Source organism: Podarcis filfolensis (genome assembly GCF_964270895.1).
Source record: "Podarcis filfolensis genome assembly, chromosome: 8".
Classification (NCBI taxonomy): Eukaryota; Metazoa; Chordata; class Lepidosauria; order Squamata; family Lacertidae; genus Podarcis; species Podarcis filfolensis.
Window position 1 is genome coordinate 86530643 of NC_139611.1, and position 14364 is coordinate 86545006.

General features: G+C 46.6%; 1 protein-coding gene across 1 annotated transcript in view; it reads right to left on the reverse strand.

Annotated features, from left to right (window-relative positions):
- The window catches only part of EXOC3L2 (exocyst complex component 3 like 2), a 54742-nt gene extending 44257 nt beyond the window's left edge, over nt 1-10485 (reverse strand). Inside the window, exon 1 of the mRNA XM_083626975.1 lies at nt 10198-10485. The gene's annotated coding sequence lies outside the window, so the exon portion shown is untranslated. The remainder of the gene's footprint in view (nt 1-10197) is intronic.
- Between the last annotated feature and the right edge of the window lie 3879 nt (nt 10486-14364).

The following is a 14364-nucleotide window of genomic DNA, read 5'->3' on the forward strand; positions in this document are numbered from 1 at the left end:
AATGTTAAGAATCTGAGATGTATGTATTGAATGAAAAAGAAAAATGAATTTAAAAAATTATTTAAAAAAAGGAAAACAACTGAACAAACACAAAACCACAGTGAGGTGGCACTGCCCCTCTCACTCTGACCTCAAAGGATTACCCTGAAGGGATGGAGCCCTTTGGTGTCAGCCTCACCGAATGGTCACCCTCCTGGTGACACCTGCCTCTGCTTTTATTCTGCACTTACTCATTTACTACCTGAAGCAAAACCACCTCCATCTTTGCTGTAGCTCAAGCAAGACCAATGTCATCTTGTGGCAGACGGACACCGTTTTTAATATAGCATAACCTTGTGTGTTTATTGCAATTGTGCTGAAATGCGAGCTTAAGAGAGGAACAGGATGGGGGGGGGCAAAGCATAGAGGGAGGTGTACATGAAAGTTTTAGAAGCTTGCTAGGCCCTGATATTTAAGAAAAGGTGAAAACAGAAACATGTCTTCAGCCCAGGTCTGCTTTTGCCATTAAGCCAACAGTCAGCTCATAGCAACAAATGCCTTGCAGATCTAACCTAGGTCTGACTTATTGCACTGTTATGGATTTGGGGGTGCCCTGGCTCTCCCTAGATTCCTGGCTGTTGGGGTTTAATCAGTGTTTAGAGAATGAAGGGGCGCTGACAGGGGTTGTAAAAGTACAGACTACACTGGCTTTCCTGTTCAGGAGATCAGTTGATAGAGGTGCCATTAAGAAACAAAGAGACCAGAGGACAGGACCATTAAGAGTGATTAACAAGGCAATTACTGTCCTTCATCCGCCCTGAGTAATGGGCAGAGATAAAAAAAAAGTTGGGAGGGAGAGGGCGCCAGGGTTATGGGGAGCCTGATGTCAGCACAGGAAAAAAGTGTCCTTTTGCCAGAGGTTTTGGAAACAGCAAAAGCATGTGGGGCAGTAGAACTCCATGGAGGCTGGCTGGGAGTGTCTGAAGGAGCGTCTCCACCCCCATCGTTCTTCCCGGACACTGAGGTCCAGCGCCGAGGGCCTTCTGGCGGTTCCCTCACTGCGAGAAGCCAAGTTACAGGGAACCAGGCAGAGGGCCTTCTCAGTGGTGGCCCCCGCCCTGTGGAACGCCCTCCCATCAGATGTCAAAGAGAAAAACAACTACCAAACTTTTAGAAGACATCTGAAGGCAGCCCTGTTTAGGGAAGCTTTTAATGTTTAATAGGGTATTGTATTTTAGTGTTTTGTTGGAAGCTGCCGAGAGTGGCTGGGGAAACCCAGCCTATGGGCGGGGTATAAATAATTTAATAATAATAATAATAATAATAATAATAATAATAATAATAATAATAATTAGGGAGAGATTGGGGAGTGTGGCTGCCTTCTGCTCTGGCCCCCCAGGTTTGATGAAGCTCTAGGAGACACAACCAGAGATACTCTTTGACGTGTAAAGTTCTGCACTCCCTCCATCAAAACTCAGGTGCCTATATGGGTAAATAAAACGTGGCGCTGTGGTCTAAACCACAGAGCCTAGGGTTTGCCAATTGGAAGGTCGGCGGTTCGAATCCCCGCAATGGGGTGAGCTCCCGTTGCTCCTGCTGCTGCCAACCTAGCAGTTCGAAAGCACCTCAAAGTGCAAGTAGATAAATAGGTACCACTCCGGCGGGAAGCTAAACGGTGTTTCCGTGCACTGCTCTGGTTCGCCAGAAGCGGCTTAGTCCTGCTGACCACATGACCTGGAAGCTGTACGCTGGCTCCCTCGGCCAGTAAAGCGAGATGAGCGCCGCAACCCCAGAGTCATCTGTGACTGGACCTAATGGTCAGGGGTCCCTTTACCTTTATTGCATTTATATATACATAATCTTACTTGTATGCCACCTTTCCACTGTTCAAACCATGCTCTGGGCCGCTTACGACATGAAAAAGGCACATAAGTACAACATAAGTCGTCATAAACCACATCAGAAAATAGACAACCGAATTAAACCACTTACATCTCACCATTTTTCTCCAAGGAGCGCAAGGTGGTCTGCATAGTTCTGTTAGCCCCCAAATGGAAAGTGAGTGAGGTCCCACATAGAGAGGATTGGCAACTTTAAGACATTAGAATATGCAGAACTTGCAGGCTTAACACAAGAATAAGAGAGCAAGAATAAGGTATATTTAAAGAACAGTGGAGAACAATTATTGAATACGTGGAAAATAATTGGACACAGCTCAAAACGCTGGCAGCATAAAGATAAATTAAACAGAGTAAACAATATTGGATTAAAAGGGGGAAATTGATTTGAATGGTTATAGCAAAATGTGCAGGAATGTATGATATGTAATATGAACCATGGAAGGAGAAGAAGGGATGTCGTTATGTTAAAGTTTGTAAAACGTTTATTTTGAAATGGAAAAACCCCTGAAAACTCAATAAAAAGGTTTTTTAAAAAATAAATAGAAACACATCTGGGGCACCAGGAAATGCAGCCCCCAGAGAGAGTGCAAGGGGTCCAAGCCCGCTGCTTCACCCTTGCACCCCTCTGCAGAGACTTGGCCGGGACCAGGGACCCACAGTGTGGGAGCAGGAAGTTTATGAAGAAGGGATCTTCCACATTGGGAATCCCCAAAGCTGGGCTGACCCAAAGTCAGCGTACAGGAAGCCCTACCTGAGTTTCCATGCTCCTGTTTGCAGAAGGGGCTTTTTCGCTCCTGCTTTTTCACGCCAGCCAGATGGCAGCTGAACCTCTCTCTGTGTGGAAGTGTCTCAAATGACCAGCTGATAGCAGATTTACTTCCCGGTCTATGGACCCTCCCCTTGCTGCCCTGTGACCTGCTTTCTCTTAAAACTGCCCTCATTCCGGGAAGGCAGAGGGGAGGGGACCCTGCAAGAGAGATCCACGAGACCTTTTCTTTCTTTCTTTTTAAAATCCTCTTTCTGACTCTGCTTTGCCCACATTGCAGCTGCAACACATACAGAGGTTACAATCCGGTTTCAGAAATCTCTCTCCTCCCTTTTGTTGTTGTTTAGTCGTTTAGTCGTGTCCGACTCTTTGTGACCCCCTGGACCAGAGCATGCCAGGCACTCCTCTCTTCCACTGCCTCCCGCAGTTTGGTCAAACTCATGCTGGTAGCTTCGAGAACACTGTCCAACCATCTCGTCCTCCGTCGTCCCCTTCTCCTTGGGCCCTCCATCTTTCCCAACATCAGGGTCTTTTCCAGGGAGTCTTCTCTTCTCATGAGGTGGCCAAAGTCTTGGAGCCTCAGCTTCAGGATCTGTCCTTCCAGTGAGCACTCAGGGCTGATTTCCTTAAGAATGGATAGGTTGGATCTTCTTGCAGTCCATGGGACTCTCAAGAGTCTCCTCCAGCGCCATAATTCAAAAGCATCAATTCTTTGGCAGTCAGCCTTCTTTATGGTCCAGCTCTCACTTTCATACATCACTACTGGGAAAACCATAGCTTTGACTATACGGACCTTTGTTGGCAAGGTGATGTCTCTACTTTTTAAGATGCTGTCTAGGTTTGTCATTGCTTCCTTTTATCCCCGCGTAAATGCTCCCGTTTGCGGACACCTGCTTTGGATGCAGGAGGTCCTGGGTTCAGGTGCTGACAGCATCTCCGGGTAGGGCTGGGAGTGCCCCCTGCCTGAAATCCTGGACAGCTGCTGCCAGTCAGTGCAGACATCACTGAACTAGGTGGGCCAGTTGCCTGAGGTTAAGGCAGTTTCTTGCGTCCATATAGTTAAAGCTATGGCTTTCCCAGTACAGTGGTACCTCGCGTTAAGTACATAATTCGTTCCGGAGGCCCGTTCTTAACCTGAAACTGTTCTTAACCTGAAGCACCACTTTAGCTAATGGGGCCTCCCGCTGCCGCCGCGCCACCAGAGCACGATTTCTGTTCTCCTCCTGAAGCAAAGTTCTTAACCTGAAGCACTATTTCTGGGTTAGCGGAGTCTGTAACCTGAAGCGTACGTAACCCAAGGTACCACTGTAGTGATGTATGGAAATGAGAGCTGGACCATCAAGAAGGCTGATTGCCGAAGAATGGATGCTTTTGAATTCTGGTGCTGGAGGAGACTCTTGAGAGTCCCATGGACTGCAACAAGATCAAACCTATCCATTCTGAAGGAAATCAGCCCTGAGTGCTCACTGGAAGGACAGATCCTGAAGCTGAGGCTCCAAGACTTTGGCCACCTCATGAGAAGAGAAGACTCCCTGGAAAAGACCCTGATGTTGGGAAAGATGGAGGGCACGAGGAGAAGGGGACGACGGAGGACGAGATGGTTGGACAGTGTTCTCGAAGCTACCAGCATGAGTTTGACCAAACTGCGGGAGGCAATGGAGGACAGGAGTGCCTGGCATGCTCTAGTCCAGGGGGTCACAGAGAGTCGGACACAACTAAACGACTAAACAACAACAACAAAGGCAGTTTCTTGCGTTCCTTCGTGGTCAGTACTGTACGTGTTTCTGGCATTGTGCCCGCTTGAATGCCAGGGGTCTTAATGAGAATCCCTGCTGTTTCTTTCCGCTCAGGGTGTGCTCTGAGCGGTGGTACGGATCTGACCTTGGGGTGGGGGTGGGGGGCCTGGAAGTCGGGCCGTTCTTCCAGAGCGGCCGGCCATTTGGGAGACCCTGAGTCATAATTTCACAGAAGTTCTGGGAGACGAGGAAATTACACAGCAGGATGGAGAGGCAGGAAACTGTTTTTTTCTCAAAGAGGAGAGCCTGCGTGTATATATGCACAGCAGACAGTCACGCTCCTTATAATGTATAAGCGGCTGAAGTCCAGCACCCCTTTTTCTCACAGTGGCTGATCAGCTGCCTCTTGTGGGAAACCAGAAATCAGGATCCGGGCACAAGAGAAACACTATCTCCTAATGGGTTCCAGCAACTGGGATCCAGAAGCATTTATTGCCTCTGACCAAAGAGCAAAGTACGTTTCCGAGCACAATTCAAAGTGTTGGTGCTGAGCTTGAAAGCCCTAAACGGCTTCAGTCCTGTATACCTGAAGGAGCATCTCCACCCCCATCATTCAGCCCAGACACTGAGGTCCAGCTCCGAGGGCCTTCTGGCGGTTCCCTCATTGCGAGAAGCAAAGCTACAGGGAACCAGGCAGAGGGCCTTCTTGGTGGTGGCGCCCGCCCTGTGGAACACCCTCCCTTCAGATGTGAAGGAAATAAGCAGCTATCCTATCTTTAAAAGGCATCTGAAGGCAACCTGTTTAGGGAAGCTTTTAATATTTAATGCTGTATTGTTTTTAACTCTTGATTGGGAGCCGCCCAGAGTGGCTGGGGAAACCCAGCCAGATGGCCGGAGTATAAATAATAAATAATAAATTATTATTATTATTATTATTATTATTATTATTATTAGCCATTGAGAGCCCTCTCCTCCTCCATGAATTGGTCCAATACTCTTTGAAAGCCACCCAAGAAATAGGAACAATAATACATATGTGGTGGAGGTGTGAGGAAATTAAGAAATTTTGGGTAGTAGTACATGAAGAATGAAATAAGATGTTGAAAATATCAATAACAAAGAAACCAGAGACACATCTCCTCGGACTGATAGATGAAGAGATACCACAGGGATAGAAAAGAATTTTCCTATGTGCAAGTACAGCTGCTAGAATAGTGATTGCTGCTAGGTGGAAGTCACAAACTATACCCACAAAAGAGGAATGGATTCGTAAACTAAATTGATATTTAATTTTGGCAAAATTAACTGCTATAATAAGAAATCAGTCGAATCAAAAATGAAAAAAGGAGTGGAAATGTTTTGATGAATATTGCTCAGAAAAAGATATGCTAATATGCCTAGATTAAAACTTGAAGTAATGGATGGAAGAAAAATTAGTAAGGAAAGATAATAAGAATATGTAGATGATTTGAGAAGACTGTGGGATGCAAAGATTATTGTAAATTGTATAATGTGGAGGAATTCGAGTGGGGGCGGAGGGAGGTGGGAGGAGGGAGAGAAGAAGAATATGATGGATTGAGGAAATATAAATGTAAATGTATGGGGGGATGGGGAGGAAATGGTGTTGGCTTTGGTACATTTGTATGGTAATGTAATATGTGAAAACCAATAAATAAACAAACAAACAAAAAAGAAGAAGAAGAAAGCCACCCAAGTTGGTGGCCGTCATGTGACAAGGAGTTCCACAGTTTAACTATGCACTACATAAAGAAGTGCTTCTGTTAAGAGAGAGAGGCAGAGCAACTTTTCCCCATGCACTTTCTCCGTGACAGGTATAATTTTGTAAACTTCTAGCATGTCGCCTCTTACTTTTCTCTAAACTAAAAAGTCCCAAACTCTGCAAGCTTTCTTCGTAGGGGAGCAGCTGTAGCTTCCAAAGAGCTACACATGAGGCCTTGTTGTATTCTTAGAAGCCGGAGTTCCCCGACCCAGTGCCCTCCAGGCATCATGGATTACATTTCCTATCAGCCCCAACCAGCCCTGCCACACTGCCACCTGCCCCAGAATCATATAACTGGCTTCGCAGGTGCTGAGTTGCAGTCTTCATTATCAGCGCCAGCCAGCAAAGCCACATGACCAGTGTCACGCAACTTGGGCTGCTAGGAGCTGTGGTGTGGCTTCCTTTTTTGCTTTTTGCACTGCAGCAAAAAAAATAACCCCAAATAACACTGGGGCACCTTAATGGAGATTTGCTTTAAAACTGCCACAGCAAATTTGTTGGTCCCTAAAAAGCCCAAAGCCTCTCTTGTTTTCTCTCTCAAGGCTGAGCTCTGGGGAGCCCCAGCATAAATTCAGCCCCACTGGCAACCTACCGTATTTTTCGCTCCATAAGACGCACGTTTTTCCTCCTAAAAAGTAAGGGGAAATGTCTTTGCCTCTTATAAAGCGAATGCGTGGTCCCTGGAGCCGAATTGCCCAGGGGCGAAAAGCAGATTGTGTTTTTTTTTTTTTAGATAGAGGGAAGGGGGTGTTGAAACAAAGCCGCTGATCGTTTGCCGGGGGAGGGAGATAAGGGACGCTTGAGATAAAGGAGGCTGCCTGGGAGTGGGGAGGTAAAGACAGCGAACTTGCAAGGAGAAGAGACAGGAAGATTAAAGCAATGAGGAGAGAAATTAGAAGAAAAGGAGGAGCAAAAAACTGTTCCAGCTAAGGAAAAGACACTAAGGCAAACAAGAGGGAAGGGGGTGTTGAAATAAAGCCGCTGATCAGCTGATCAGCAAGCGATTGGGAGGGAGATAAGGGACTCTAGAGATAAAGGAGGCTGCCTGGGAGGGGGGAGGTAAAAGCACATGGATCCTCAGGATTTTTGCATTGGGTCACCCCAAATTCACCATCAGATCACACAGCATGTCCCTGGCTACAGTCTGCACCAAAAAAAATCATACATCCATTGTTTCGTTCAGAATATTTTTTTCCCTTGTTCTCCTCCTCTAAAAACTAGGTGCGTCATGGTCAGGTGCGTCTTATGGGGCAAAAAATACGGTATATGTGGGCATCAACCGTCCTCTTCCTCCTCCTCCTTGAGAGGAGGCACATTCATTGCCAGGAGCTGTACCTAAGAGGTAGGTAGACTGCAGGCTTGCTGAATTTTACTAGGAACCACCCCCCCCCAAGAGCCCAGTAGCCATACAAGACATAACACTTAGAATTTAAGGGCAGAAAGCCTCTGACCATGCTCTGAGCCTGTTTCCATTCCAGAACCAGATATTCCACGCAACTCCTGGCTCCAGCTCAGGTGAGCAAAGCAGTTTTGTTGCTGATGTTACGAAACAGTCAAGAGTCAGAAAATCCTAGTCGACCTACAGCAAACCATTCAGAGCAAATCACTCTGCACACCTGCGACCGGCGCAGAATTTCGGAATGGGCAATGCACCTTATATGGAGGGAAGTTTACCTGGGACATTTGGCCTGGCAAACAGATGTAAAGTTCTGCCAATGGGCTGCAGCCCTTCTCCCCACTTTAAGGTGAATATACCCCCCAACCCCCCCACTTGCAATCTGCAATAGATGGAGGGGTGGGGGAAGAGGTGCCTGCACACACCTGGGCTTCTCACCTGCCTGGGGCCTGAAAGAAAACTCACACCCAGAGTTTGTGGCGTTTTGTTGCCTGGCAGCATGGAGGCAAGAAGCAATTTGCAGGATATCCCCCCCCCCCATTTTATTGCAGTTATATCCCACCTTTTTGTTATCCAAGGAGCTGAAGGAGGCATGCATGTCTGCCCCCTTCCTCATTTAACACCCACAACAGCCATGTGAGGTAGGCTAGACTGAGAAGAAGACAGCCCTCCGATGTATAGATGGTATATTACACCGCTGAAATCAGCTAAACTGTATAAGACAAATAATAAATGTTGGAAATGTAAAGAAAAAGAAGGAACATTTTATCATATGTGGTGGGAATGTAAACAAGTAAAGAACTTGTGGGAAATGATATATAATGAGATGAAAAAGGTGTTGAAATATACATTTTTTAAAAAACCAGAAGCATTATTACTTGGTATTATAGGTCAGGACATTAATAGGCAAGATGTTAAATTGTTTTTATATGCAACAACTGCGGCAAGAGTATTGTTAGCCCAGAAATGGAAACAAGAAGAAATTCCGACGAAAGAAGAATGGCAGACAAAATTAATGGACTATGCAGAATTGGATAAAATGACAGGAAGGATTTGAAACCTGCGGGACCAGAGATTTACAGAAGATTGGAAGGAGTATATGAACTATTTGAAAAGCAACTGTAATCAACAAATTACGCTACTACAAGAAGTTTTGTAAGGAGAGATATACGAAGTGTTACAAAGTAGAAAAAGATAGAGATATTGGTTATGAGTTTGAAATGTAATAGGAAAGATAAGAAATGCATACTGAGAGATTAGACTGGAAAATTTTCAGACAGGATTGATGGAAGTCAAAAATTTGAGTAAGATGTAAAAGTATGTTTAATTACTGTTGAAAATGATATGTTAAAAAAACTAATAAAAATTTATTTAAAAAGAGAGAGAGAGAAAAGAAGACAGTCCTTGATGGAATCAGATTTTGCCAGGGGTAGGAAGGAGGGATATTTTCAAGTAAAAGAAAGCATAACTTGCAACTCTGAGCAAATAGAGATAGCGCCATGCCTGTCATTCCAGAATAATTTTCATTTGAGGGGTTACTGCCTGAGGGGTCCCCACATTGGAGGCAGTGTGGTGTAGTGGTTGGAGCGTCATGCTAGGAACTGGCAGACTTGGGTTCAAATCCCCCCACTCGGCCTCTTTCAGCCTAACCTACCTTGTCAACAAAGGTCCATATAGTTAAAGCTATGGTTTTCCCAATAGTGAGAGCTGGACCATAAAGAAGGCTGATCGCTGAACAATTGATGTATTGAATTATGGTGAACTGCAAGAAGATCAAACCTCTCCTTTCTTAAGGAAATCAGCCCTGAGTGCTCTCTGGAAGGACAGATCCTGAAGCTGAGGCTCCAAGACTTTGGCCACCTCATGAGAAGAGAAGACTCCCTGGAAAAGACCCTGATGTTGGGAAAGATGGAGGGCACAAGGAGAAGGGGACGGCAGAGGACGAGATGGTGGGACAATGTTCTCGAAGCGACCAGCATGAGCTTGACCAAACTGCGGGAGGCAGTGGAAGACAGGAGTGCCTGCCGTGCTCTGGTCCAGGGAGTCACGAAGAGTCGGACACGACTAAACGACTAAACAACAGCCTCACAGGGTTGTCGCGTGGATTAAATGAGGGGGAAGAATCACGCGAGGCCGGAAGAAAAATGCGGGATATAAATACAATCGGTCATTAACACCGGGAGACTCTGTGCTACAGCCTCCCCCGAAACATAATTCATCACAAAACTTCGCAAAAATATACCTTGGCATTTTGCAGTGCGCGCGCGTAAAACTAAGACTCTGCGCGGCGCCTTAGCGTTGCGCGTGTGCATTTAGCCACATGCGCTCGGGGGAGACTTGATACACCCCCCTTACCCACCCAGAGTGTATCCTGGGGGGGCGGACGACCCGATCCTGAAGAAGGGCGACTCTAGCAACTTATGAGCGCAGCGTTTCCCACGAAGCATCCCCAGCCGGCAAAAGCAGACGTGAAAAAGGACCGTGGGAAAATGTGGGGGGAACAGGGGGCTGCTGCGCCCTGGCTGGTGGGAACAGCTGGAGATCAAAAGAGCAAAGAATACCATTTAGCAGCAGTGAAACCTGCACCTCCAGGAAACTGCAGGGGGGCAGGGGACGGGGGCGCAGGAGGACGACCCTACCTGATTCGTGCGTCCTTTGGGGCAATCCCTGGTGCTCAGTCCATTCTCTGCGCGCTCGACTCCTCGTCTTCCAGCTCTGGGCGAATCCTCTGCTGCTCTGAAGGAGGAAAGCGGAGGTGGGAACCTCTGAAGCGAAGGAAGTTTGGGGCTCGATTCTTTGTCGTTGTTGTTTTTTGGAGAGGATGTCCCTCCCAGTAGCCTTGGTAGTTAAAACTGCTGCTTTATATAATCAGGGAAATCGACCCTTCTGGCGCACTTAGCGCTGCTGGGTCAAGGAGCTGCGACCACGGTGCGGGACGTATTTTCGTTTTCCTTTATTTTTTGAGAGGGGCAGGACGCGAGGGAGAATGTCCGTGATGTGTTTTCCCCCAGCAACAAGGCTAATAACTGATGCGTGCAAAGTCACAATAAAGGGTGCTTCTGACCATGGGCAGAGTGCCCTTTCCTTCCGCCTTGCAAACGAGTGGACACAGCCCGCCAGCTCCCCACCACACGTTGTTGTTGTTGTTTAGTCGTTTAGTCGTGTCCGCCTCTTCGTGACCCCCTGGACCAGAGCACGCCAGGCCCTCCTGTCTTCCACTGCCTCCCGCAGTTTGGTCAAACTCATGCTGGTCGCTTCGAGAACACTGTCCCACCATCTCGTTCTCTGCCGTCCCCTTCTCCTTGTGCCCTCCATCTTTCCCAACATCAGGGTCTTTTCCAGGGAGTCTTCTCTTCTCATGAGGTGGCCAAAGTCTTGGAGCCTCAGCTTCAGGATCTGTCCTTCCAGTGAGCACTCAGGGCTGATTTCCTTAAGAATGGAGAGGTTTGATCTTCTTGCAGTCCATGGGACTCTCAAGAGTCTCCTCCAGCACCCCACCACACGTACAGGTGGTGTTTTTTTGGGGGGGGGCTATTAATGTTGCTTTTCATTCAAAGGATTCCCAAAGCAGCTTGCAAACGATAAATAATAAGAACATGACAGAATACCACAAACACAGCACAAGTCATATAGAATAATCAACAAATTGTCGGTGAAACAACTGCAAACTATAAAACACTGTTAAACCAACAGCTAAAAAAAATTTAAGCTAAGCGTCACAATTAAAGCAAAAGTCCTATTATATGATTCACAAATCAATACAGCATTTATGATCTATAAATCAGTTTTAACAATGTTAACAAAACAGCAAGCAGAATCTAAACCAAGCGCTGAGATGTCCAGTGGGGCTCAAATCTTTCAGAACCCTGGTTTTTGTTTTGAGAGCACTGCCAGCATTTGCACATATATTATGATTATTTATTATTATTTAGCTGCCTTTCACCCTCGGGCGGCTTACAGCATTAAGACACAATGCTAAAAACAGCTTAAAACAACTTACAGTCACGAAACTAAAGGTAGGGCCTATACAGGCAATTTCCTGCAGGTTGTGAACAACCAGCAGTTGATCTGTATGTATAATTTAGCATATTTTTTGGGGTGCAGATCTGCAGCCTGGACCTTGTGCACCGGCCGCCCCCTTTCGCCCGAGTATTTGAAGTGCCTAGCAGTGCCTTTGCCTACCATGAGGCCAGGACAGGTGGTTGAAGGTAGCAAGCGGCCGTGGGTCTGTAATTTTTACAGAAAAGGCAGGCAAGTGGAGATATTAGAGAAGTTCATAAAATGATGTCTGGCATGGAGAAAGTGGAGAGACGAATGTTCGTCCCCTAACACTGGACATCCAGTGAAGCTGAACCCTGGATGATTCTAAAAGGAAGTACTTCTTTATGCAGTTAAACTGTGGAACTCCCTGCCACAGGAAGAAGCGATGGCCACTAACTTGGATGGCTTTAGAAGAGGATTAGGCAAATTCAAGGGGGAGGAGAGGGCTCTTGATGGGTGCTAGCAAGGATGGCTGTGCGGCAGCGATGATTCTGAATCCCAGTAGCTGGAGGCCACAGGAGGGGAGAACGGTCTTGTGCTTGGATCCTGCGTGCGAGGCATCCAGTGAGCCCCCCATTAATAATAATAATAATAATAATAATAATAATAATAATAATAATAATAATTTATTTATACCCCCACCCATCTGGCTGGGTTTCCCTAGCCACTCTGGGCTGCTTCCAACAAAGATTAAAAATACATTAAAATGTCACACATTAAAAAACCCCCTGAGCAAGGCTGCCTTCAGGTGTCTTCTGAATGTCAGGTAGTTGTTTATCTCCTTGACATCTGATGGGAGGAAGCTCCACAGGGCAGGCGCCACCACCGAGAAGGCCCTCTGCCTGGTTCCCTGTAACCTCACTTCTCACAGTGAGGGAACCACCAGAAGGCCCTCGGAGCTGGACCTCAGTGTCTGGGCAGAACGATGGGGGTGGAGACGCTCCTTCAGGTATACTGGACCGAGGCCGTTTAGAGCTTTCAAGCTCAGCACCAACACTTTGAATTGTGCTTGGAAACTTAAGGCATTTTTGCACCTCTTGTTCATGCCAGTGAGACTCAGGCAAGCGGGATAACTGCCCACTTCACGGGAACCAGCGGGCTAGAATTGGTTTACCCTTTGGAATTTTCCATCCCAGCCTTGTTTGTGGGCAGGCAATCCTGCCCTTGGAATCTCATGCTTCAGTTGCTACTTGAGTGCATCTGGGCAGACTCCCTGCCCTGGACACGCAAGCTCATCGAAGCCAAGTCTAGCCCTCTCCTGCCACCCTGTGGACACTCCTTTTGAAAAAAAAGATCAAAAGAAAAGAAATATTTTTAGGCAGAAAGTGGGTTTAAATAACATAATAGCAGCAGCAGAACAAATGAACCAGTAAGGTCAATGTCAATTTTGTTGTTGTTGTTTAGTCGTTTAGTCGTGTCCGCCTCTTCGTGACCCCCCTGGACCAGAGCACGCCAGGCACTCCTGTCTTCCACTGCCTCCCGCAGTTTGGTCAAACTCATGCTGGTAGCTTCGAGAACACTGTCCCACCATCTCGTCCTCTGTCGTCCCCTTCTCCTTGTGTTATTTTTGCCATCTCATTTTTGACCACATCCAACTTACCAAGGTTCATGGTTCTTACATTCCAGGTTCCTATACAATATTTTTTTTTACAGCATTGGACTTTCCTTTCGCTTCCAGTCCATGTCAATATCAACACCAGAATAAAAAAGAAAGAAAGAAAGAAAGAAAGAAAGAAAGAAAGAAAGAAAGAAAGAAAGAAAAGGAGAGAGAAAGAGAGAGAGAGAGAGAGAAGAAAAAACACGACATATTCTGATCGTCTTGTATGAGCACTCTTCGCATGTCCAGAAAGGTAGCAAAACTTCCAAGTTTCACCTGAAAACAAAACCAAACTATAATGTTGTGCAAGGGCACCAGATGGTGTGAAAGCAATGCAAACTCAGTGTGGCTATGTCTGGGCATGGGGTGGGGGCTGTATAGCATGGGGCGGGGCGGAACAGCATGGATCAGTTTGTCATTGGTGGCAAGAAAGGAAAGCCAGGAGATACAATACTATGGTCTGCCCAGAGGACAGAACGCTGTCCATCACTCAAGTGCTTACATATTAACATTCAGTTAAAACAAGTCTACAGCATCTTAAAAAGCAGAGACATCACCTTGCCGACAAAGGTCCGTATAGTTCATTTAGCATTTTCTTAAAGTGATCCTCTTAAAGTGGAGGCAGTGAGAGATTTTACTTCTTGGGCTCCATGATCACTGCAGATGGTGACAGCAGTCACGAAATTAAAACACGCCTGCTTCTTGGGAGGAAAGCAATGACAAACCTAGACAGCATCTTAAAAAGCAGAGACATCACCTTGCCGACAAAGGTCCGTATAGTTAAAGCTGTGGTTTTCCCAGTAGTGATGTATGGAAGTGAGAGCTGGACCATAAAGAAGGCTGATCGCCGAAGAATGGATGCTTTTGAATTCTGGTGCTGGAGGAGACTCTTGAGAGTCCCATGGACTGCAAGAAGATCAAGCCTCTCCATTCTGAAGGAAATCAGCCCTGAGTGCTCACTGGAAGGACAGATCCTGAAGCTGAGGCTCCAAGACTTTGGCCACCTCATGAGAAGAGAAGACTCCCTGGAAAAGGCCCTGATGTTGGGAAAGATGGAGGGCACAAGGAGAAGGGGACGACAGAGGACGAGATGGTGGGACAGTGTTCTTGAAGCTACCAGCATGAGTTTGACCAAACTGCAGGAGGTAGTGGAAGACACGAGTGCCTG